Genomic DNA, 24,677 nt, shown 5'->3' on the forward strand with positions numbered 1-24,677 from the left:
TTCTGCAGCATCTGTACTTATTTAACACCTTTTGATAAAGTATAGTAATATATATATATTTTTTTTTTTTCTGTTGGGCGCAGCATCAGTAAACATTATTATAGAAGCAGCATGATAGCTAATCTGATTGATGGATCATGCATGAGTAATGGTGACACATAAGTGATGGATAGTGTTAATATCTTTGAAAACATTTTTTTCCCTCTAAAAAAGACAGCAGCAGGCAGCGGCACTCCTACACTTATTTTTCCGTCCACCAGTTAACTTCCATTTATCATCACATTTGTCAAAATATGTGCGCTAGATGTATTTTTACTTCTTTTCTCACTCTCCGCGGTCGATAAAGTTTCCCGCGTGGTGATTTGCAGCTGATAGGTAATCAGATTTAAGTGATTTTCCAAATCTTTAACATTTAGGCTTTAAAATTGTCATTTCAGGCCAGCTGTCAGAGGGAAGGAAGGGAAGGGAGGCTGTGTGTGTGTGTGTGTGTGTGTGTGTGTGTGTGTGTGTGTGTGTGTGTGTGTGTGTGTGTGTTGTTATGGCTGCACCACTGCAGTATATTTAATAGGCCCGTGTCAGGTGATAGAGAAAGTTCTTAATAGGAGATGTGCTTCTTCTGTTTCCTCATTGGCCTTTTAAATGGTCAAGTTGGAAACCAAGAGCCAACTGGTTGTTAATTAAAAATTTCCCATAATGCCCGGCCACTGTAACCTAATATGATGTTTATGACTTGTTATGGTAATGATCAATACTGTTTCCTCAACAGTGGTGTAACTGTTAGAGATGCACACTTTGGATTAATTCAGCCGGCCTCTTTCTCCCAGCGGCTCAAAGCTCCCGTGCCAGCAGTCCCCTGGTAGTCCAGCTCGCTGCACAGCTAACTGGGCTAACAAGCTAACAGTCATGGATGTATAAAATAGGTGTATACCAGCAGTTAGCAGTTACTCTGGTGATATGCTGCCCCTTTTTTGGACGTGTTCAAATGAACACATTGAATATTCTTCCTTCTTCTTGTTCTTCTCCTCCTCTTCCTTCCTCTCCCTTCTTCTTCTTCCTCTCCCTTCTTCACCTCCTTCTCCAGTATTAAGTCGAGTAGATGCTGCACATGTTGAAAGTCCACTTTGTAAGAGAACTGATTATTGAGTCTCATTCCTGATGCTTTGGGTTTGTACTTCAGGTCGGTCGCCATCCCAACGCGTCAGTATTTGAGGAGTTGGGAATGAGATTCAGCGGTCGATAGCTGATGATTTACATTTCTCATTATCGGGTCGATAATTCATTGGCCCACTGAATATCATGTCTACCTTGTCACTTTTTAAAAATGTCGTTAACGGTAAAGGATGAAATCTCGTGCGTAGAAGTACATTTTGTAGCTTAATATTATTTGAGCCCACAGTACGATCTTTTCCTGAACCTGACCAGGTATTTTTGGTGCCTTATTTTGAAAACTGGATGATGCCTATGTTTTATTGCTAACTTGACTGGGGAGCCCTTCACATGATAGACCGAGGCTGGAGGGGTTGACAGACATTCAGTGGAAGTCACAAAATTACAATATATAAAAATTATGATGCCAGAATTTCTGATGCATGATCACATATGGACTCAAACACTAGAGGCACGGCATTCATTGTGAATGGAAACCTGCAATAAGCAGTCTGAGCTGCCCCTGCTGATGCAAGATTCAAAAGCCAGCCAGCGGCGCGACTCGAGAAAAAGGTTCAACTCTCTGCACATTTCCTCTGATGTGCGAGAGCATCAACTCGGAGACAACCAATCAGTCCTGTTTTTGATTCCCTTGAGAAACAGAAGCTCAGCTGTTAGCGGCTGAAAACCGTTAGCTCCAACTCAACTATGTAAAAGAGCTTCAAACAAAATGTGGGAGAAGCCGATCGTCATGGTAAACGACTTCCCCATTCACTATGATATAACTTTAATGAGCTACTGGGACTTGAAGACGATGCAGAGAAATGAGATTCTTCTTCTTTGTGCCTCCACTGTAGCGGCAAAGAGGAGAAAAATAAGTGTCCATCTAGGCTGAGGATGTAAATTACATGCTCGACACTAAACACATCCAAAAGCTTCGGGCCTGAGAGGAGCCCGCTGTGTGACTCCTTTGTTGTGATGTAGTATTGTGCAACAGTGCGATGTGAAGCTGTTCTGCACACTTTGAACGAAGAGTTCAAGTGTTCTTGCACCAGAGTTTAGTTTCAGAGGCTTTCACACTCTGACAGGAAACGCAAGTATTACTGTAGTAAGTAAAAGGTTACGAGTCAGGGTTATTAAAACATCTGATTTATGAATTAAAGGAACGGTAAACAAAAACATCTTTGAGCCAATAATCTCATTGTTAGCAGAGAATGTGAGCCGTCTGCAGCAGCCTGATCAGGCCTCGAAGCCAAGTCGATCCCTTGTGGAAACAAAACCATCTCTGCTGTCAGGAGACTGGCCGACGTAAATAGCAACATTATGTAAATCGTGAGTCATTTTTGAACTTTGTTTCAAAAACACATCTTCTAGTCAAAACACCACAGACGACACAATATAAAGACTGTAGTCCTCTTTAAAAATGGCCACAGCTACAATGTACCCACTGCAACATATATTGAAAAGTGCCTGAAAGTTTGTATTAAACTTTTCTTCACCTCAGATATATTTCCAAACTCACAATGTTTTCTGGTTAGCTAAAGTTCCTGTATATGACTGCATGTCTGAAGACGACATCCGACCCCGATGCAACTTAATAAAAGACACTCGTATAATGTTAATAAACATTTGTAAAGTTCTGAAAACATCAAGTCTGAAGTACATTTAGTTAATCTTAAGTTATTTCACCGTTAACAGACAGTGAAACTGTTTATTGTAGCATTAGTTCATCCTTATTTGTTACATTGTTCATCCTGATACAGCCTAAAAATATTGTGATATTATGAAAAGGCTTGACTAATAATTACTAAACAATATGAATTATAATTGAATTGTTTGTTAACAGTAAATCAACTATTAACTTAAGATGAATCAACTATCGATTTACCAACTATCTGTGATGGTAAGGGCGGCTGTGGCTCAGGGGTCAGAGCCAGCGTCCAAGTGTCCTTGGGCAAGATACTGAACCCCAAACTGCTCCTGATGTGCTGGTCGGCACCTCGCATCGCAGCCGCCGGCATCAGCGTACGGATGTATGAATTACTGTAAGTCGCTTTGGACAAAGGCGACTGCTAAATGCCCTACATGTAAATGTAAATCATGAAGTGTTAACAACTGTAGAGAAAAGGGAATTTTGGCATTGTAATGAAACTCGAGTGTCACGATGGCATTGGATTTTTTTTTTTTTTAAAAGATATCCAGCAGAAGTCTGAAAATGCAAAGCTTTCACAGCCAGCGTCAGTCAAGGGTACGAGATATTAAAAACAAGCGTGTGGCAGAGAAACGACGGACGAGTCAGGTCATTTTCTCCTCCTTTTTAGATTCCTGTCTTCTGGCTGCTGCCACCCACAGTGCTAAATCAAGGGGCCAAGTCGAGCTCACTTCTACTATAACTGTGTGCATGTGTGTGTGTTGGGGGGGGTGGTGGTCACAGGGAGCTGTGAAGTGCATCAGTCCCATGCCTGTCAGCAGGCCCACACTGCACGCCCGGTCCAAAGGCCAGGCCTTGAGCCGCGGAGAACGCCGTGGTCGCCTCCACACCGCTCTGCTCCCAAAACGTCCACACCGACCCAGAGACGAGCAAACAAGCCTCAAAGTGATATTACACAACATACACACACAGTGTGTTTGCACAGGGGCGCTCTGTTTACAGTAGACGTATACAGTATACATACATAAATATATATATACACACCGCCTCACACAAGGTGTTAGCACACACACAGCAGCACACACTCATCTCAGGAAGTACAGAGTAGGAGGACAGGCTCTTCCCCTCTTCCTGTCACTGTGCGGTGGTGTGGTGGATTCAGGCCTTGTGTTTGGCACAAAGGCCTCCTACATGCCCGGAGGCCGACTCCTACAGGCCGGATTTACCCAGCAGGTTCCCTCCCACCAGGATCCCGCTCTGAATCATTAACTCTTACTGAGGCTTTCCCACAGTGTCAGCCTTTTGACAGAGCTAAACCCGGCTAACGCAGAACGCCGAGGTCACTGTCATTTTGTGTCAGGGTTTTTGCATTACTCCTACGTTACTCAGATTGTTCTTCTTCTGACAGAAAATAGCCTCACTTTTTTTTTTTTTTTTTTTCTCGATAAGCCCCTTTTCTGCTCCTCTAAAGCAATCGGATGGATTCCTTTTTTCTACCTGCAGAGTAATCGACTGGAAATATAAATATATATATGTATTTCTGTGAAGGCAGAGAGACTCTACAGGCAGGAATAAAATCACTAGTTCAGGTAAACTTTAATGGGCAGAGCCTAATAACCACCATTTCTACTGAGTGCATTTAACTAAAGTGCTGAAGATATAAAACTGCTTCATTAAATTATCTTCTCTCTTCCTACATTTCACATGGGTATGAGAGCATTTCTTTTTTTTTTTCAGCTTCTGCCTCTGTGATTTCCGTCCTCAGCTAATGAGATTATTTCTTTGCCTGCCTCTAACCTCTGAACTATCGTCCACATCTTTTTCAGCAATTGAAATAAGGTTTGGTGTTTTGCTCGCAGGCCTTTTTTTTTCCCACAGCATTTTCACTTGTCATCGTAGGGAAAAGCACAGGTGCTACAACTTTGAGCGGCGCTGGCTTTTTCTCCGTCATCCTGACACAAACTAGAAGCAGACGAGGGTAGGATTTGGGGCTATTTTTCATCTTTCATAGTCGACTTTCAGACTGGTGGAAAGAAAACACCCAGAATTAACATGTAGGTGTTTATTTTAGCTAATTTGCATATTTAAACATCACATATCTGAAACCTTGTAACACAAAAAAATAACTGCCTCACTGTAAGTAATCAACGAGGGAAGTTTCATTTGTGAATATATGAATTTTTATATAATCGTGTCTTTAAAAGGCCGTTTTCTCATAATCTGAGCCAGAAATCTCCACTTCAGCAACACTTACACTTACACCAGACTTCCCAGTTTTACTCCAATCTATATTCTGAAAGTTTTCACCGACGGGTTTGTTCTTATATCCTTCACAGCCTGATTTATAGAACATTTTATTACTGAAAACATGGCGAAATGTTTATTTATTTATTTACTTTTTGGCTGTTGACACTATTTTCTGATTTATGGGGCGACTTTTGAATGTGACGTCTTGAATATGTGAACGAAATGTTCAAATGTGTCTTGGGATGTTGGCAGAATTGTGCATGGTTAATTAGATAATGCCCATTTTGAGGTCTTAATGTTGGTAATCAACTGGGAAAGTTTAATCCCGTCACCTGTAGTATCTTCCATCTTAAAGTGGCATCCTGTGTTTCTTCAATGGATGTGTCAAACGTTGATTTACCTGCTGCTCGCTCCTGTGACCACATCTTCTGTGGTGACTAAAAATATAACATCGTCGTGACAGATGTGTCAATCACTGATTGGTTTGGGAGACAGAAAATATGAGCATATATAACACACGTCAAAACAAAAGTCTGATTATCAGGCTGATTATTTCTTCTTCCTGCCGCTCCGTGAGGTGTTGCTGTTGATAATCGAAACTCCAGTGTGCCGTCTCACCCGGGAGACGACGAGATGACCTTCAGAGGAAAGCCGGTGACGAGAAGAGAGTAGTACGGCTAAATGACAGGTGGTTTCAGGGGTCAGGGATGTGTCAAGGATAAGAAATTAGAGAGTGAAAAGAAGTGTCACACCCTCCGGCTCCATGTGCAGTTTTCTTTAATTAGATGACGTTTCGGGAGAAGAAATTAACATCACTGGAAGAATACAGGTACTGCTGTTTTATTGTTTTTGTTGTATTATAATAATAGTGTGGAATAAAGAAAGGCGTCCATAATGAGTAAAATAGCGTTATAGGAGTGCAATGCAGACCATTGGAATACATTACCCACAATGCAATGTAGCCACTGAGTGACATCACTGGATGCAATTTATCAGATAACATGTAGCTTTCCCTGGATGCACAGCACTACTTTTTTCACATATGCAGTAGTAATACTCCCTGTATACACACTTTAATGTGTAAAATTGGTGGAATTACCCTTTAAAGTAGACCCCACAACATTGATAATGCTATAGACAAAGCAAAGGCAGCAGGTACAGGTAAAAACACAGCCCCACAGTCTCTCAGGTACACGCTCCGTAAATAAATATGCTAATCAATACAGTAAGGCGCTCGCTGCAATGTATTTGCATTAATTGGCTGAATAATAAAGAAGTTGAGTTCTGCCAACGTGGCTTTTTGACCAGAAAACCTCCCAACACGTGTTTATCAGAGCGTCACACATCCGCGCGTCCCCCAACAACACCGGCGTCAAAGACACATGTTGGAAGGCGAGGCGTCTCTCGGATGTCATAATGAGTCCGGACAGAATCAATACACATCAACGCTATGATTGATGACGACCCAGAGCTCCGCGCGCTCCGTCTCAGTTGTGATCCACTTATAGTAAGATGCACATTAGCATGTCTTCTTTAACGAAGGATCAAAAAAAAAAAGAAAACAAGGCGCGGTTCTCAGGGGGGATTGTGTTGTCTAATTTTTTCCCGTCGCGCTTGATCGGGCTCGGTGGCGTCCTAGTAGCCCATTCCAGTCACCATCAACTAACTGCTGTACTCTGGGGCCTCCAGACCTGACTTAATCAGACCAGCTATACATAAATAGCAGGCCAGCCATATGGTTCCACCATGACGGCTAGTTCCTCATTACATCGAATCTAGTGAGCACCTATCTTCAGTCCTTCTCCTGCAGGGCGTGAAATACATAATAAACAGCTGCGTGACGAGTATAGGTAGCTCCGGCTGTATAGTTAGTTCATATATGCTGTATACAAGGTGCAGCAGCCTCAGGCAACGCAGCAGTTACCATATGCACTAGCCTCCAGGTCAGAGCCGAGCTGAATCCACAACATGTAATTTAGTCGTACCAACACTCTGGTTGTCAAGCAGGTTGTTGTGGGAGAAGAAAAAAAAAAGAAAAAGCATGTATCGGCGCTGCTGGCTGTGGAGTTGGTGGGAGGGGAAATCTATAAATGTTTGCCGTATATTGTGTCAGAAGCAGTGTAATTGTAGCCCATTAAATCAGCACGGTGTCCGGTGGGCTAGCTCTGATGAAACACCTCTCGGCTGCTGCCTCCACCATCCAGCAGCAGGGTCAGCAGCCTGGGGATCACCGAGATGATTTAAGGCCTGAGTTGCTGGTTAATAGTTAATGAGAGTGAGTCGTTCAGAGGCTCTTGATGGTTTCCAAGGTCCGGCCGGGGCTCGGCGGCAGCAAGCAAGCCTCATAGCCACTCGGCGCCGGGATTGAGAGGCAACAGAGAGGTCTAATCACTTTGTTAAATACAGCTGGCCTTCTCTTCACCCCTCTGCAGATAACACACACACTAAGATAGAAAACAAACACAACAGACACACCTACACCGCTCCCGCCGCTCGTGCTCCCCCGCCTCATCTCCTGCCCTGTCCCGCGACCAGATTTACAGCTGTCCCCGTCGCCTCGGCAACTTGTTCCCTCTGATTTTTTTTTTTTTTTTTTGTCCCGTTGTTCATCATTTTTCCATTTTTCAGGCCCGCACGCGTCAGGCCATAATTCAGGATCGCCAGGATACCTTGTCATTCAGCCATTTCCCGGGGAAAAAAAATAAAGGGCTGTTTTTTTTAAACCCCGAGGCTTTTTTACACGCAGACGCTTACAAGGGTACCTCCGTCGTGCCCCGCCATCCACGACTACAGCTGGGAGGAGTGATAAGTGAGAGACAATCAAGGGCACATTAGTCTGCAGAGAGAGAGGGAGAAAAAATGTGGACCTACAGTAGGAGGCCATTATTACTACAGGTGTTTTTGCTAATGCATAAAGTGGCCATTATCTGAGCACCGCTGCCACACTTCTCCCTTTGGTTCAGAGGTGTTTATTGGTTTATTAGAATCCACACTGACTTCACTCGAACAATTTAACGCAGTGGAATTGAAACTGAGCAAGATATTAGTGCAGGAGGAGACAGAAGTGTGTCATGTATCCTGCTAATGTTGTTTCATTACGAGAGGCGGCTGAGGTTGAGGATGAATTCTTACCGGACAGATTCGGTCGCACCGCCGGGTCCTGATTGTTCGTACGTTTGTCTTTTCTTTATGTTTCCGTATGAATCTCGTGCATACGGCATCGTGAAGCCAGCTCTGTGTGTCTGTTCTTCGTCGGGCTGTGAGAAAAGACAGAGATTGGGTGAGAGCTGCAGAGAGACTCTCCAGGGTTTAGAGAAAATGCTCATTAAGGCCTCCTATAGCACAGCCAGCTCATTCCTCACAGTCCCAGCGGCCGGCTCTACTACGCTCTGCTTCCTCACCACATCCTCTCCCCTCTATTTATCTGCTCTCCTCTATTTCTGTCTCCTTCTCTCGCATGTCTTCCCTCCCCGTCTGCGTCTCACCTGCTTTCCCTTCGCTCGGTCTTCCACCTGCCACGTGGAAGCTCAAGCAGCAGATGTTTTGTACGCGGGCTAGACGGGCGATGTGACGGCTCGCATTAACGTCGACTACCTTTAGCAAATTAGAAGTATAGCAAAAACAGCCCGGCTTCAGTTCAACCTGTAACAACGTGTGCAGTTGTTTGTTACCTGCTATTTGCATTCTTTTGTATAATTGGGCTGCACGTGTCTTTTGAGCATGTTGACAACAACAAATAGCAGCTGGCTGATAATTTTAGATATTTTTTAACGCATAAAAAAAACTTCCTATCAGTGTTTGCGCGGAGGAGGGCGGAGGATTTGAACAGGTGGAGCCATCACCGGTGAGCCCGGCTCTGTATCTGTGAAAGCTGGCTGCTGTTTTCGAGACAGTTTTATATTTAACTCGTCCCGTTTTGAATCTTCACTCCGCAGCTCAGCTCACAATTAGGAGCAGAAGAGTCTTCTTTGTTTCTGCCTCATTTCCTAGTTTGAAGTTAATGAGGTTACTGTATTATTGCAGGAATATCTCATACAGAAGCGTTTTTTATTTTTTTATTTTATAAATAAATCCCCTGAAGAGACCAAAAACCAACACTGAGTTTATCTGAGAATAATGTCTCCATGCTGCCGAGAGTCTTTCAGCCCAGTCACTGAAATAAAATGTTGGCAGCTTAAGTTTTGGCAAACAAACGGATATGTTCAGATTGGTACGTGTCATACAGACCAGCGTTGCATTTCTACAATTCACATCATATCACGTTGACATCACATGTGTATGACAAGAGATGATTGTGGCTTTACAGTTATGTGACTACAAGACTGTCAAACAGGTGACTACAGTTAGAGGACGAGACATCTGGACATTTCCAGCCACGTTTGGCACATTTGGCAATTGAATCATTTTGACAAGACATCGGGACACTTGTAGCCGTGTTTGTGGCGACAAAACCAAATACTTTTGATCAGACATCGGGACATTTCAGGAGGTGTTTGTGGCAGTATTTTAAGCCATTTTTTAAGCCTCCTCCTAACCCCAACCAAGTGTTTTTGTGCTCAGCCTAACCAGGACACGTCATTGCCAACATTTACTTGGATGGTTTTTTATCTAAAATAGCACAAAGCAGCCAAAGAACTGCACTTGAAAACATATTAATTCTTAATGAACATGGACAGTGTTTTTATTCTGGATCGACTGAAACAGTGTTTCTGGAAACTAAGTCTGTGTTTGGGAAATGTCACCGAGCCGGCTAAGTGTTTACTAGGATGACAAGTTCAGAGAAACAAATTACACGTCTTCCACTTAATGAAGGAATATCTCATGTTAATGCGACTCATTGTTGGTTTTAGTCTTTAATGAAAAATACAGCGGGTCGTGTTCTTCAGTATCTGTTTCTGTGATGACATAATTTACCTCGAATTTCTGTTGGTTAACCGCCAACATGGCTTCCTCCTGCTTATGCCTCGTTTTTGCATCACAGAAGCAAAAACAGGCTGTGTGTGTGTGTGTGTGTGTGTGTGTGTGTGTGTGTGTGTGTGTGTGTGTGTGTGTGCGTGCGTGCGCGTGGGCCGGTTGGGGTTGTATTTGCGTGCTCGTGTGTACAGATGAGTGTTAGTGACGTTATCTGTCACGCAGACAGGCAGCCCGCTGTCGGCTTGATTACCGCTGGCCAGCCAAACGCTTGACCCGCGAGCGGTCGAGGCCCCGGCGGTGGCAGCGGTGGGAGCATTATCCACCTCCACCCCTGCCTGTGTATAATGGCCGCACCGTGTGATCGATGGCCTGTGTACCTGTGGAGCCCAGCAGCTACAAAGCCAGACACACACACACACACTTATACAACCAAGCGGCTCTCATAAAGGCCAGGAGACACACAGCGCTCCTCAGGAAACACCTCCAAGTCACACCCTGACACATGGATCCATTATACAGGCTTGACTAGATGTATGGTATATTCATCATCTTGTCCAAATACACTGCAGTCTCGGTGCTGGATTGCCTGAATGCCGAATTGTTCACCGTAGTAGAAGGTTTTTTTTTTCTTCATGTTGACAAAGGCTTTCACATAAACAACAGTGTGGGCAGATTATAAAAGAATCCCTGTATTATCAAACCTACGTACCATAATATGCTTTATGGGTACCACGGACCGGCACTGAGTTGGTACCAGTTCCTGATTGGCCTGCCCGAGGGAGCAGTGGGTTTGGTGAGTGGGGAACTACTCCAGATCTTAGCCAGTGTCTTTTGCTTCAGGGCTGCTATCGATAATAACGTAACATTAATTAATTCTAACAAACCGTAGTTGGTGTTTTTATTTCTAACCGTCTGCTGTTGATGGTGAAGCTGCCAACATCAGGTGACAGCGTCTGACATTAACTGTGTGTTTACATGTGTATAACATGATTTAGCAGCAGTAGGCTAATGAGACTACCTGTTCCTGTGGACCAACATGGCAATCAACCAATCACAGCCCTCTGACATCATCAGTGAGCTGCTCCAGGGCTGCTTTTAACATTATTTGTACAACATTTCTCGACTGCATGTCTTTAAGTCTATAAATATGTAATTATTACACTTGCTACTACCTACTGTACCTAGAACTGTAGCTACATGAGCTTTTACAAAGTTAGCTTGCTAACTAAGCTATGCTAACAAGTAGGCTTGCCAACCTGTTACAAGACACTGTACCATCATTTTGAAGCTGTTATTTTTAAAAAAAGTTACATAATGTAGCTTTAAAATACATATAAAAATACACCAAACTCCCTCAGTGCCGACTTGTTTACCAGTGTGAGTCACACAAAGATCTGTAACGAGCACATTTTCCCTCCTTTTTCATCGCCCATTCAAAACATTTCTTTTGGCAAGACTGCGGCGCCAGCGCTGATCCAGGCCCGTTTACATTCTGCTCTGCTGTCCCAGGGCAGAGTGGTCAAAAGCGTGGGCGTGAGTTTCTTCTGAATTTAATCAAAATGCAGCTAAATGTTATGAATACAGTATATATGTTATAACCTCAGGGAACACAACATAGTAAAAACTATCTGAGTGTAGTGCAGCAGTGCAGCGTGATCGACTGTTACGTCTTCAGGGCAGCCTCCCGACTCGGCCCAGTCGAGGTAACACTCGCTGTAAAAGTAAGTTATGTGGATATTAACTCAGGATTAGCTTCAGTTTCAAGCATTTTGAATAGACAGTTTCCAGCCTCAGAGATTCAAGTCCAACTCGTTCGATATCGCTAAGATGACGCTCCACTTTGGTTATTAGTAAATATTATTTTTACAAAAGCACAGGAAAACAAACAAGCAATTTAGTTTTTAATCTAAGAAGTAGGCCGATTCCCTCTACTTAAAAACATTTAATTAAAATAAATTAGTATTTTTGTGATCGCTGACTGACGTAACCATTGAATGGGCTAATTATTGTACTAAGAAAATTATAAAAGGAACGGAAATTAGGTTGTTAAATGGCTGCATTCGGTCCAAGGTCCACCAGGTGAACCGGTGTAAAATAAGTAGAAAATAAATGTTCTGTAACTTTTTAGTTTTTATGCAATATTTAATCATTTTGCACTAAATTATGGCAGCAGCAGCATCGATATCGGTATCGATTAACGACGCCGCACCCTCAATGCCAAACAGAGCGCTCGGCTTTGCTTGTATTGCTTTTGTAAATATTGAGCGAAGGCTTTCAGAAACACTCCTAAACTGCTCAAATCTATTATACAGGTTCGACTACGTGCCCACTGAATTCACCTCGATGCTGAACCGCTCGAACATCCGATGATCACCCGTCAACAGGTGCTTTATGCGTTCCTGTTTCTTCAGAGAATTTCATACAAACATCCCAAATTCACCGCACCCGTCGACGCTGAATCGCCTGAATGCTGCTGAATTGTCCGACACTTAGTTGGTACATTTTTCTGCTCTCACCTCAGCAGAATGCACCGATTTCTAAAAAAGGATTCCTGTGTTATCAAGCATCCTTGTTTGACTACAGGAGCATGTTGTGCCTGAATTTATGAATGCAGCAGAGGAATAAAAGCTTCAACACTTTTTGAATGAAGCCTGTAGTTGTGCTCCACACGTTGAGGAACTTTTCTTTCTGATTTGAATTCCCGTTAAAATGAAAGAGAATCTATGGACGCCTCTTCAGCTTGATCACGCCTCCCTCAGTAGGACAGGAATCCTAGAAAGCCCCTATATATATATTCCCCATGTGCACCTGTCTTCCCTGTGCCGTCCTGTTCCTGTCCGTCTCCTCCATAAACAAAATCCCCTCCTGCTTGATCTTTTCAAAACTCTCCGTTTGTCCTTTGGAGAGCCAAGGTTACCATGTCCATCGCTCCCTCCCGCCGCAGCAGAGATCTGTCAACAAACTTCTGAAGACTTTCTCACTTGGCAAACTTAAAGAGGAGCGGGGTTGTCCCAGGAGGTAATCAAGCTCCTTCTCCCGCAACCGGTATCTTTAAACAGAATAGATAAAGGAGGAGCGGGTCATGCAGGAGAGCTCAGGTACTCTGCAGGAAAAGTTCAGTGTATTGATGTGCTGCAAAGGGCTGCCGCTTCACAGAGAGAGGAGCCCGTCAGACCCCAGGCTTGATACCTGCACAGGTAGCCCAAAGGGAGCTAGGTTAGTGCCCAGAGAAATTGACTTGCTGAAAAAAAGATTACTCCCTCTTTCTATCTTATTCCTTTTTTATTTTTTTGCACCTTACCCACATGAACCCTCTTTCACGCTCAACTTTTGTGGAAAAAGAAGAAGAAGAAGAGGAAGAAGAGAAAAAAAAAAGCACACGGATAAATGACTGTCTTCTTCACTGGAGACTAATGATCCACTGGTGTCTTTCAGTCTTGGCACTGAAAGTGGAGAAGAGCTTTGATGATGGAGGATTGCGGCTGACAGATAAAAGCTGGATGCCCCCACCCTCCACCACCATCCCCGCCCGAGATGCTCCCCATCTCTCATACTACTTAGTTATGTGCTCCACTGTTATTGCTATGGTAACCCATTGTTATTTTATTTCATCTTTGGCACGAAAGTTCAATCTGAATGCAGAGGAACCCTGCGTGAATCGAGGTTGCCTCTTCCTCTGTATCCGTTCGTCTGCCTCCCTCGTCTGCCTTTGTCTCCGTCCCGCTCGCTCTCTGTCTGGTTCTGTTCATCATTCAGAATGCACTTTTGTAACAAGGTGGCGTGTCATTGAAGGACATATTTCTTTCTATTGACAGCTTTCTAGGTGTTTCTATAGCATGCGGCTAAGGTCCTTTTTGTTCGTCTTCCTATTCAGGTCTTCAAGTAAACACTTGTGTAATTCTAACTTTTCTCACATCAGACGTCGGTGACACAATTATATAAAGAAAGGTCGACGTAAAACTCTCAGGGTTTTTTGTATTCCCCTCCGCGCTGACTTCTGTACCTTCCCCTATGCGCAGCCGTCTTCAGTAAAGCTGTTGCCGCTTTAAAGCTCTGTGCAAATTCAAATGCATTATTTACTAAATTGCTGCTCTGAGCTATTTAAGGATAGAAAGAACGTGAACTCCCCGAGAAAATGCGACTGTTTTCGAGCCCTTTTCCCTTTCTCCTTCCCCACTCCTCACTTTTTCATCCGAGCACAATTTGATTTGACTTGATTTGATTTGAGCCCTGCCACTTTCAGTTTGAATAAGGTAACCAAGAGTTATTTGCCAGGAGAGACAAGGGCCTCACCGGCTGGAAGGTTTGATGAATTTTTCGCACTGCTTAAAAATTCTAACTTTGCTTTATTCAAATGTAACACATGACTACAAAGACCCGGTGTTTGATGAGGTGTATGAGATGTAAATGTCGAACGGAGCCTCTCCACTTATCTGCCCCGCCGAGGAAGGTGCCCGGCATCGTAATCATCTGATCTGAATGGATTCAAAGTGTGCTCCTTTATGTGAATGAGTGCTGCTCCATTGCTTTGACGGGGGGGAGCCGTACAGTAACATCCCCCGGGGGCTCGGTGGATCAGATGGAGCAGGCTAGGAGATGTGTGCTGCAGCTTCTCAGGGATCTGAGATGTGGAGTACAGTTATTTTCAGGGCATCCATTTTTTCCTCAAGGAGGAACACTTCAAATCCCAGACTCCTGCTGCATTCATGCTACATTTGTACCTGATTTCTTCCCCCCAAAAAAATCAACTTTGCTCGTGTTTCCGTCTCCTGCCACATCTCTTTTACACACAATGGCTTTTTCATTTCCTTCTGTAATCCAACCTCTCGTATTTCTAACCTTTGCACACCTGACAGTCAGCAGCTTGAAGTGTTTGCAGTTCAGTCATGTAGAATAACTCCACTCTTGTATGTATAGTGAGCCACTCTGGATGAGAGTGTCAGCTAAATGTCTAAGATGTAAATGTATGTAAATGTGAGACCTCCTGTGTACGACTGCATGTCTGTGACTGTGCATAACCATCAGTGGCTCTCGTAAAGGAAACCACATCTACTCCTTTCATTCAGTCTACAAAGTGGCCTGCTCTGTGTCAGTCGCTCTACAGTAACATTCGGGGTGAGGCTGGCAGGGATCTACACGATTCTCATCTGGCCTAATGGAAAAAAAAACAAAACAGTAAACATAAAATATCAGAGCTTAGATCAGAGCTATTGAAGAGCAGATGTTTAGCAGCACAGCAGATGTTCTGGTATCATCAGCAGTGAGAGGCTACATACAGTAGCTCCTCTGCCTGTACAGTGGCTAATGTGTGAGCTGCTGGATAAGTGACTGTCTACCTCCGCCTGCAGCCGAGCCTCTGGATGGCCATGCATCTGTCTGGGGGGCGAACTAAGCTCAACCTTTTGCTCACTTTGTGCGCCTGTGACAAACAGAATGTGCAGTGCATGAGCATGCATAGGCCGCTCTTTGTTTGTGTGTATTTGTGTGTGAGCCCGGGAATCAAGCTGCTCACTGCCTGCCTGTCTCTCGTCCCCTCCAGAGGGTCATTCAGCCTCTCTCCCAGCTTCTAATCCCGTCTGTCCGGGGGAGATAGAGGGGAGCGGACGGCCGCGGCGCACCCGGGGCGCCGCAAACACAATCACCAGCCTTTCACAGACACTTAACGGGGCTTTGCGCTTGTTCAACAAGGCAAAACGCGGCAGGAGGGATCAATTTAATACAAGGCCTGACTCAAATGGAAAGAGGGTAAATAAATAAGCAATGACAGCGAGGACTGTCGCACAATTTGTGTAGTGGCTGTCCACTTTCTCTCAGTCTCTCCTCGGTTGCTTTTCTCAGCAGCACCTATAGGATTCCATTTCCTCCCTCGGCGGCGTGTGAGGACGAGCTGAGAAAGAGCAACCCTGGCTCCTCTCTCTCATCAGGGTGTGTTATTTTAATAAATCACTTCTGCCATTGCTTGGTACATTAATTCCCCGGGCCCAGAGGGCTGTGTTGCCACTAGCAGCGATCTGCATGAGGCGCTAAATGATGTGGGGGATCCCCCGGTGAGAGAACAGAGGCTCTCTGAATCTTCCCTCCATCTCAGCCTTGTCGGTTTGGCTCTCACCCTGGGCTGGCCCAGCTCTCAGCAGACATCATAATCAGAAGAGAGCCAAGGCCTCATCGCGTTGCACATACCAATGAGTCGCACATATAGCCAGAAGGGAAGTCACCTGACACCTCACTCTGCAGACACTAGCCCCTCGCGTGGCTTCATTAAGCTTTTTCACTCCGGGGCTTTATGATACGATGCATGTATACTATGCAAACTATGCGCACACATGCAGCGTGCGCTCTCCCTAAACAGATTTTTAGAGAATTGTGTGTATTCTCTTGGGCAGTTTTTTTCTGTTTACTCGTAATCCAAAGACAATAAGTCTCACAGCAGTTTAACCTGCGTCTGCCTTTAACCTCTCAGTTTGCGTAAATGTTGCACTTGTCAAATGAAATTCCATCACGTTGTTGTTGTGTTACCGAGACGATCGTAGCGAACGAGCCACGTGTCTGCAGGTGGCGGCATGCATAAACACTACGTAGATGTGGCTGTTTTACATGGCTGCTTGATTGAATCCAGCACAGTGTGACTGCACAGAGGCAGGTGGGAGTAGCAAAGTGGTAACACCGGCGCCGGTATGTGTTGATGGGAGTGATGTGAATGTATTTCTCCACTGGGGGTTTCCAGACACCCCCTGTTTCCCCCTGCAACATCTTGACGCACCGTGGACCTGGCTTGCAGTTTTGTTTTTTTTCTTTATACATCATAACTCCTTACACAGAGGTGAGGTTGCCATTGGTATGCACAGACAACACCGGCAGATTCACCACCCAGAATACCGCTGGGAGATTATACCCTTCCCGCTCCACGCAGCAGGGATTCGGCCACCGTAAATAGAGCGCTTGGGAGTTTGCCGTGTGCCCGGAATGACAGAGCACCACGGCGGCTGAACACGCCATTCAGTCGCCGAGCACAAACTCAAGGACTGCCGCAAAATACAGTAATCTCTCATGCTTTCGGTTGCGGTTTTTCCCCCCTTTTCCTACAGGGACTCAGAATTCGGCGCACTGGAGATCCGTCTGGCTGATTGTCAGTGTGCAACCGCTGGGGCGTGCAGGACATAAGCTACAAACGAAACTTCAGAAAAGATATATCATGAGATGACAGAAGAGAAAATGACTTTAGTGCAGAGTTGTTCACACAGAAACTCTTGTCTCTACATGTGTCATCCTTTATGCTAAAGCTACTCAGTCACAGCCAGAATTCGGCACTAATCGGAGTTTACAGAAGAGAAAATTGGCCCCATTTATTAGCTTTTTGCTCAAACATTAAACTAGTTTATGGATAAATTATTCATTGTGTGTTTGTATCAAATCTTCTAAGAGACGAGGGCACCAATTGTAGCCGTGGTTCAGCGTGCAGATCGAATCATAAATGAAAAGCAGGAGTTCTTCTGAAGGGCCTCTGTAGTATCGGAGACAAAAACTGAATGGCAGCAGGAGAGGTAATTTGAACGAGTATAACGACTCGCTGTTGCCATGGTGTGCGATGACACACAGTGGAAACACAGACGCAGCACACTGAAACTCTAGATGAGAAGTGCTTCGACATGTTTTAACAACAAGCCGACCCGTCACAGCATGAAGGGGGTAAATAATGCAAGTGTACACCCGAATGTTTTCAAGATATTTCAAGTTTAATTCAAACATTTCACGGTCATTTTCCATTTTCGTCATCCTGCGTTATCAGAGTCTATTTTTGGACATACTGATTTCCGCTACTTGTGCACACCCTGACCCATTAAAACTGCATCTGTGCATTTGACTTAATATGGGCACGGAGGGCTGTCTTAATTAATAAGCAGGCATCCACCAAACTAATCTGCCTGTGTTGTGAAGTCTGTCCTTTCCATTAAGTGGGACTCACATTATCTCCTAATCAAATTAGTCACTTAATTGTGGCCCTCCCTTGATGGATCCCATGAAAAAAGGAGCGCCGTGTTTGCTGGAGGGGGATGTGTGAAGATGGAACACGGCTGTTTCATTACGATATGAATTTTTTAATAACCAAAGCGTTCGCTGTCATCTCCTTGCTTTGAACCTTTGCAAAGGGTGAAGTTGAATTTGACATTTTACCCACTCACACAGTTGAGTGTCTAGCTGGTGTGTTGGGGCTAAGTACCTAGCCCAAGGCCACTACCCAATTGCCCGACAGGGGATTGACCCCTGTCATCCACTGATCACTAGTCTGCTTTCTTAATCACTCCCCCACACCGCCTGCTGCACTACCTGATCTTAGTCAATACATTAGCTCCTTCAGCGCTGATAGAACTGCTATTCCCCGAGTCATGATTAAGGAGGGGAACCTTATGTGACCGAAAGATGCCACTCTGTCCATCCTCGCCTGTGTAGATTGGCCCCCGGGAGCTCACATTTTCAGGGAGAACGAAGGCTACCCCTGCGGCGTTCGAGAGGTTTTGCAGTGGCCTGCGTCCACGGGGGGAAACCCCGGGTGTCTGATGAATGGCGGCATGTGTGGTCGTTTGTCCTGCTGATGGAGTTTTATCCCCTGCCCTTTCAGAGCCGCCAGACAATAAAGAGAGCCACAGCCAAGCGTGACAGGTTAACCCAACAGTAATAGAATACTCTTAATAGTCTGGCTTGAGCCAAAGTCGGTGGCGGCGGGGGCCGGCCAAATCGCCGGGGCTACCTCGGCGGTGAGAGTGCAGGAGGACGCGACACGAGCTCTCGCTGTTGTTGTCAGACAGGGGAGCAAGGACAAAGAGGGCAGCGTGATGGCTTAATGGGCGGTTTGATGGCTTCATAGGGTGAAATTGAAGTTGGTGAGGGCAACCAAACGGATGAAAGAGGGCACGGGGGGCATTATACAAAACGGAAATTAGCCATATATAAGCGTGACGTCAACCAACTGTATCAATTATAGATTTTATAGGAATCCTTGAGCTTTAGCGAGGTGGCATTGTCTCTCTCCGCCTCTCCTGCGTATGGAAAATGATTTATAGAGGATGCTCTGACAGTGCGGTGATGTCTATACATAAGGGAGAAAATAAACACGATCAAACCGAGCAAACAGTCAAAAGAGATTTAGATGATGTTGTCATGACGTTGACGTGAACGTGCCTGTTTTCTGGCAGATAATCCTCACAAAGAGAATCCTCCGGGCTACATGCACCCGCGCAAGGCAACGCTTCTGTCGGTGTTTGTTTCTGTAGCACCTCCGCTCGCAGTTTGTCATGTCTGACTTGGGCTTTAATTAGGCCTGCGAATTGAAGCAGCGGCAGCAGGGCTGGGAGCCCTCTGTCCACAGCTCAGCCGTCCTCCACGGCGTCTCCTCGGAGGACCTCTCTGCTCTGTGTGGTTAAGATAATAGAGGCTCGCTCAGAAGATGTTAATTGAGGGGAGATAAAGTGCAGTAGTGGCTGGAGGGATGCAATGTGCGGGGGTGGAGGGGAAGGGAGGGAGGGCTACCTGATTAGAGGCTGAGGTGTTTGACTTACAGCTCTTTTTGGTGATATATGTACTGCTAGATTTTCAAAAAAAAAAAAAAAAAAGAGGAAGAAAGAAAATACAGGAGCAGCATGCATCAAAAAGCCAGACCTGAAAGACAGTTATTAAAGTTCCTCCTGAATCATTTGTGTTGTTCGGCGCTGTGCCGTGCCATGCCGCACTAGCCTTGCAAGACCTGATAAGGCCAGGAGGATTAATATATTTTACCTCTCGGCAGCTGCTGGAGCTGAATGGTGCTGTCAAATTGTGCAAGGTGGAGCTGAGAGTTTAGGTTTTTGTGGAGCTGTTTCGGGGGCCGTGCAGGCAGGCAGGCAGGCAGGCAGGCAGGCAGGCAGGCAGGTAGGGAAGGATTCAGCCCTCTACGTGGGCCGTGAAGGTGGAAAGCAGAGGCAGAAGTGATCTGACCAAAACAGCTGAAGTGACAGAAGCTACATTAATAGTGGCATATGTCTGGAGCACGGAGAAACTGAAAGAGAGAGAAAACAGACCCTCCACCAGCCCGACAGAGGACGGAGGGAACGAGAAAGAGGAGGGGAGGACGAAAAAGGCAGAAAACAGTGCCAGCAGCCTCTATAATTGCCTCAATGCCACTGGGATTGCTTTCATTCAATTGAAGCATTCTCTCTTCTCTGTACATTTCGAGGTGGAAAGCGTTCGCACGGTGAAGGAGGAGGAGGAGGAGGAGGGGAGGGAGTGCTGGGCCGGGTGGCGTGGGCGGGCGGGAGATCCGACGGTACCCTCCCTCTTTCGGTAACATACAGCGATGAGGGCGATAGCTCCCATGTAGCAGCTGAATCTCTGGCATCAGTGTGAGCAACAGAGAGAGAGAGCAATAGAGAGAGCGAGCGAGCAAGCGAACGAGCGAGTGAGATACCGTGAGAGAGTGAGAGAGGGAGAGAGAGAGAGAGAGAGAGAGAGAGCACAGTGCTGTGGAAGAGTGAGGTAGCGATAAGGAGGTAGGTGGACCGCAGATCAGACCTGTCAGATGTGATTGCGCACCCAAGTGCAACCCCGCATGTGAGCAAGTGTGTGTGTGTGTGTTTTATATTTCCCAAAGACAACCTACCTCCTCACCCCCCTCATAGCAACACACACACACACACACACACACACACAGACACACACACATTACACACAAACAGCCCATCGCTGCCCAAACACACTCGCATTCCTCGAGGAATCCTTTATTTCTTTATTTGGGCTCCTGTTGGTGCGTGCATTGGATGCTCTGCTCCCTCCTCCTCCCTCTTCTTCTTCTTCTCCTCCTCCTCCGTGTCCTGCTCTTCTCTCCTCCTCCTCCTCCTCCTCCTCCTCTCCCCTCTTTGCCGCTCTCACAGCCTAGTTTTCTTTTTTTTTCCTCTTCAATCTTGTGTGTGCAGGTTGTATCTGACGGAGGGACCGGTGCCGCGCTCCCATCCCCGCGCTCCTTCAACAACAACACTGTGAGTATTCTCATGCTAATTTGGCGTCTCCAGCCTTTTCCCAACGTCGGTTTGTCTCTTTCTCCCTCTCCTCTCTCTCTCTCTCTCTCTGTCTCTCTCTCTTATTATTCTCTGCCTCTTTTATGTTTTCATCCACCGCGCCAAACGCAGCGGCGACGGCAGCGCGGGAAGGGAGAGAAAGAAGTGGAGACAAAAAAAGGGAACGGGAGAAGGATGATGCACAGAAATAGAGAGAGAGGAGAGGGAAAAGGGAATCAGGGGAGGGGAGAAAGAGAGCGACGAGGGGGGGAAGAGATTGCTGCTGCTGCTGCTGCTGCTTACCGCTGCTTCTGCTGCGAGCGACCCGTTCTGCTTTCGGAGGTGTTTCTCTTGGAGGATGGTGGAATTGCCGAAGGGATGAAGGGGGCGGGTCTTTGGGTTTTGTGAGTAGATAGTTGTGCGAGAATGATAGGGGATGTTGTTGACAAGCATAGAGTGGCTCATCAGACAGCCGGGCAGCTGGAACCAAGGTTTTCTCTGTTGACTAAACTTCTGATTCATCCGTCACTTTCTATATTTGCACACACAGAGGCAACCCTCTCGCTCTCGCTCTGCCTCCTTTCACTCACTCTTCTATTATTTTAGAAAACGAGGACCCTTCGATCATGATGATGTTGAGCGGTAGCGGTCTGTGCAGATGGGAGCTGAATCGTAGATTGTGTGTGTTCGTCTCGGTTGCATACCTGTGCCAAGATGTGCCGAGCATCAGCCATTCATAATATGCACCTAGTTTTTAATGACCAACAGCAGCAGCTGCAAAAAAAATGAGCTTTTCTCATTCAACATTCGTTCCCCACATACGTGTGAGTTTCAGTTTGTGTTTACTTACGTGTCATCTGAGAAATTTATCGTCAGAGTCGACTTATCATGCACTCACAGTAATGAGCACACAGTGTATGAATATATGATATATATAGATGTGTTTGTAGTGTGTGTGTGTGTGTGTGTGAGGTCAGTAAGTCAGTGTCCATTCCCACACGCTGCCCTTTGATCAAAGGGCCACATTTAGTCCGCCCACGGCATGTGTCTGAGCCATATGAAGAGTGGGTGTACTCTGTGCATGTGTGTGGTGGTGGTGGTGGTGGTGGGGGGGGGTAAGATGGATAGGCCCTGTACCCTCACTGCAACTCCATGGCTAATGGGCACGCAGGTCAGCAGGGGTGGACGCGCATCCGGCTGTGCGGATATGTCATCGAGACCAAAAACCTCTCTCAGGCCTTCGCGGGGAGTCACGAAAACACAAATCTTTGCAAGAGAAAAAGCATATTGGGCCAACAAAACGCTCGGAACACACTTTGGCAGATTCATTTGGCAGAGTAAAAGGGATTGATCTGAGCGTGGCAATTAGGCAAATTTCAGAACTAAGCATCTGGCGAGGCGAGAACGCTTCGCCTGGCAGAGGATTACCATTTTAGTTCCATTTTGAGACGACGCAGCCCAGAATGTGTTATTTCACAGCACTCCTGCAGGCAGCACGGCGGCTCAGGCGAAAAAAAAAAAAAAAAACGGCACATGAGGGATCTTTGTGCAGCGTTTATGTTGTGTATGTTGATTTCCACGACCTGCGAAGTAAAAGTGGTGCTTTGATTAATGATGATTAGGTTTAATATGTGTGTTCGTAGCCGTGGCGGCCCGACCTCCCTTTCCCCGGCCTTTATGAAAATGAATTGTCAGAGTAAAATGCCTGGGATGATAGCAGCCTGCCGATGAGCTTGCTTTCTAAAGTAGGCTGATATAAATGAGAACCATTCCCCCAATTACGGAAGATTAGGTTACCCTCCACCAATCTGAATCCTTAAATCCCTTCTGTTTTTACAGCTCTGTCTGCCGAATGTAATTCAGCTTCGAGACCTGGGCAGAATAGCAATAAAAGAAGGTAGAAACTTTAGCAGTGAAACCAAGGCAGTAAAAATATCCATTGGGAGAGAGCTAAAGCACATGATAATTGACACAGCGCTGTGTTGCAGTTGGCTGTAATTAACTGTGTAACAGAGGTTGTCAGTTGGAAAGAGAGAAAGCCCAGACTATCTTAGTGCATTTAACACACTTGAAAGTGCAACATTTATCGTGTCTTTCCAGGCTTCACCGAGGGTTGCGTTTCACGTTAGCGTGGGCCTCCTCGCCGCGTTTATCCAGATCTTTTTTACTACAGGCCCCAGTCAGACATTATACACTACTTCCTCTGTCCTTTTGTTCCACAGTTTGAACACATGAAAAATCAAAAGGAGCCATTGTTTTCTGGGGCGAGCGCAAAAAAGCTTATCATCTATTTTTAGTGCACTTTTCCTCATTGTTGCCTGGGCCACGATTCATGCTTACGTCTGGCGGTTGTGTGCCATAAACTATGTTGTGCTTCGCAGCCAAGCGCTGGCTGGTGACAACTCTCACCCACACATAAGTGATCTATGAGCCATATACCACAGGCCCCCTGCTGCCTCGCCAGCCGCTTTCAAATGCACAGGACCACAACAATGTCATTCTCCCTGTGTGATAGCACCCATATGCGCCGAGAGCACCTGTATTAGCGTAATGTGCCAACCCTTTATTTCTCATCACTTATCACGACCCGCTACATGCTGTACCGAAAAGGGGGAGAAAAAAAGCTCATAAAGATAAAAATCACATTTCACTAGAGGGTGCTTGTGTGACAGTGATATATGCTGTGAGCATCCTGCCACCTCATTGAGATGGGAGTGAGTTCTGGGTGGCTAAATCAATTTGTGCAAAGGCTGTTGGCGCTCGTATTGGTGTCGTGATATGATCTTTGTTGTCCATTTTTAGAGGTCAGCGCGAGCGCAACGACAAGGGCAAAAGAACCTGACCGCTTTCTCTCTTGTTTCTAGTGCTGGTAAACGATCTCCCCCAAGAGGATTGTGGGTAAAGTCAGTCTTGATCAAAAAGGTATATGTTTAGTTTTATTTTGTTTTTTTTTCCTGTCCCTAGGTTTAGACACTATGGATTCTCTATTAAGAATGTACTTTCATCCATTACCGCACGCTGTCTTGATAGAGTGTCGAGAGCCAGAGGCGAGCTCTGTCCGTGCATTAATCGCTGTAATTACTCAGCGAGGGTGACAGTGATTCTGGAGGTGCGTCTGAGTACATATACCAGTAGAGGACTGGGGGGGGGGCGGGTGGTGTTAGACCAGTCGATAGGTGAACCCGACTCCGTCTAATGTTAGAGATCTCCGGTCAGGAAGGAATGAAAAGAACGCTTCAAGATGTGTCAGCGAGTTAAGCAATTTCCTCCAATGAGTCATAATCTGGGGCACGTCGCTGAAAACTACACAGCTTTTACAAATGCATCGTCGGAGTGATGTGTTTCATGCTTCCAGTGCACGTGAATGGGTTTAGCTTTGTTTATTTACTTGGCACGGACCAACTAACTGGAGCCTGACCCATATCGGCCTATTTGTTGACCAATACGATACAAAAACTCTTATTTTCAGGTATAATAATGCAACAAAACATGTGTTTGATAACCACATGTTAAGGATCATTGCAAAAAATGTTTGTATATTAGCTGATATATCGATATCGAATTATTTTACTCCCTAATATCAGTCGGTCAGGCTCTAAACATAACAGTAACAGTGCTGCAACGTCAACAAGCACCGAGATAACGAGGTAGTAACGTAAAAAAGAGATGATTCTCATTAAATTCCCAGTGAAGTT

General features: G+C 45.6%; 1 protein-coding gene across 6 annotated transcripts in view; it reads left to right on the forward strand.

Annotated features, from left to right (window-relative positions):
• The window catches only part of LOC311268360 (RNA binding protein fox-1 homolog 3-like), a gene marked incomplete at its 3' end in the record, with an annotated part of 442,215 nt that overhangs the window by 132,847 nt on the left and 284,691 nt on the right, over nucleotides 1-24,677 (forward strand). For 4 of the 6 annotated variants that reach the window (XM_084371969.1, XM_084371973.1, XM_084371970.1 and 1 more), the window contains one exon: nucleotides 20,902-20,964. The exons of 1 other annotated variant lie outside the window; for it this stretch is intronic. Of the gene's footprint in view, nucleotides 1-20,521; nucleotides 20,733-20,901; nucleotides 20,965-24,677 lie in introns of those variants that run through there. One more of the 6 variants, XM_084371971.1, reaches the window with a different exon arrangement.

This window comes from Pagrus pagrus (assembly GCF_965226575.1).
Source record: "Pagrus pagrus genome assembly, chromosome: 13".
Lineage (NCBI taxonomy): Eukaryota > Metazoa > Chordata > Actinopteri > Spariformes > Sparidae > Pagrus > Pagrus pagrus.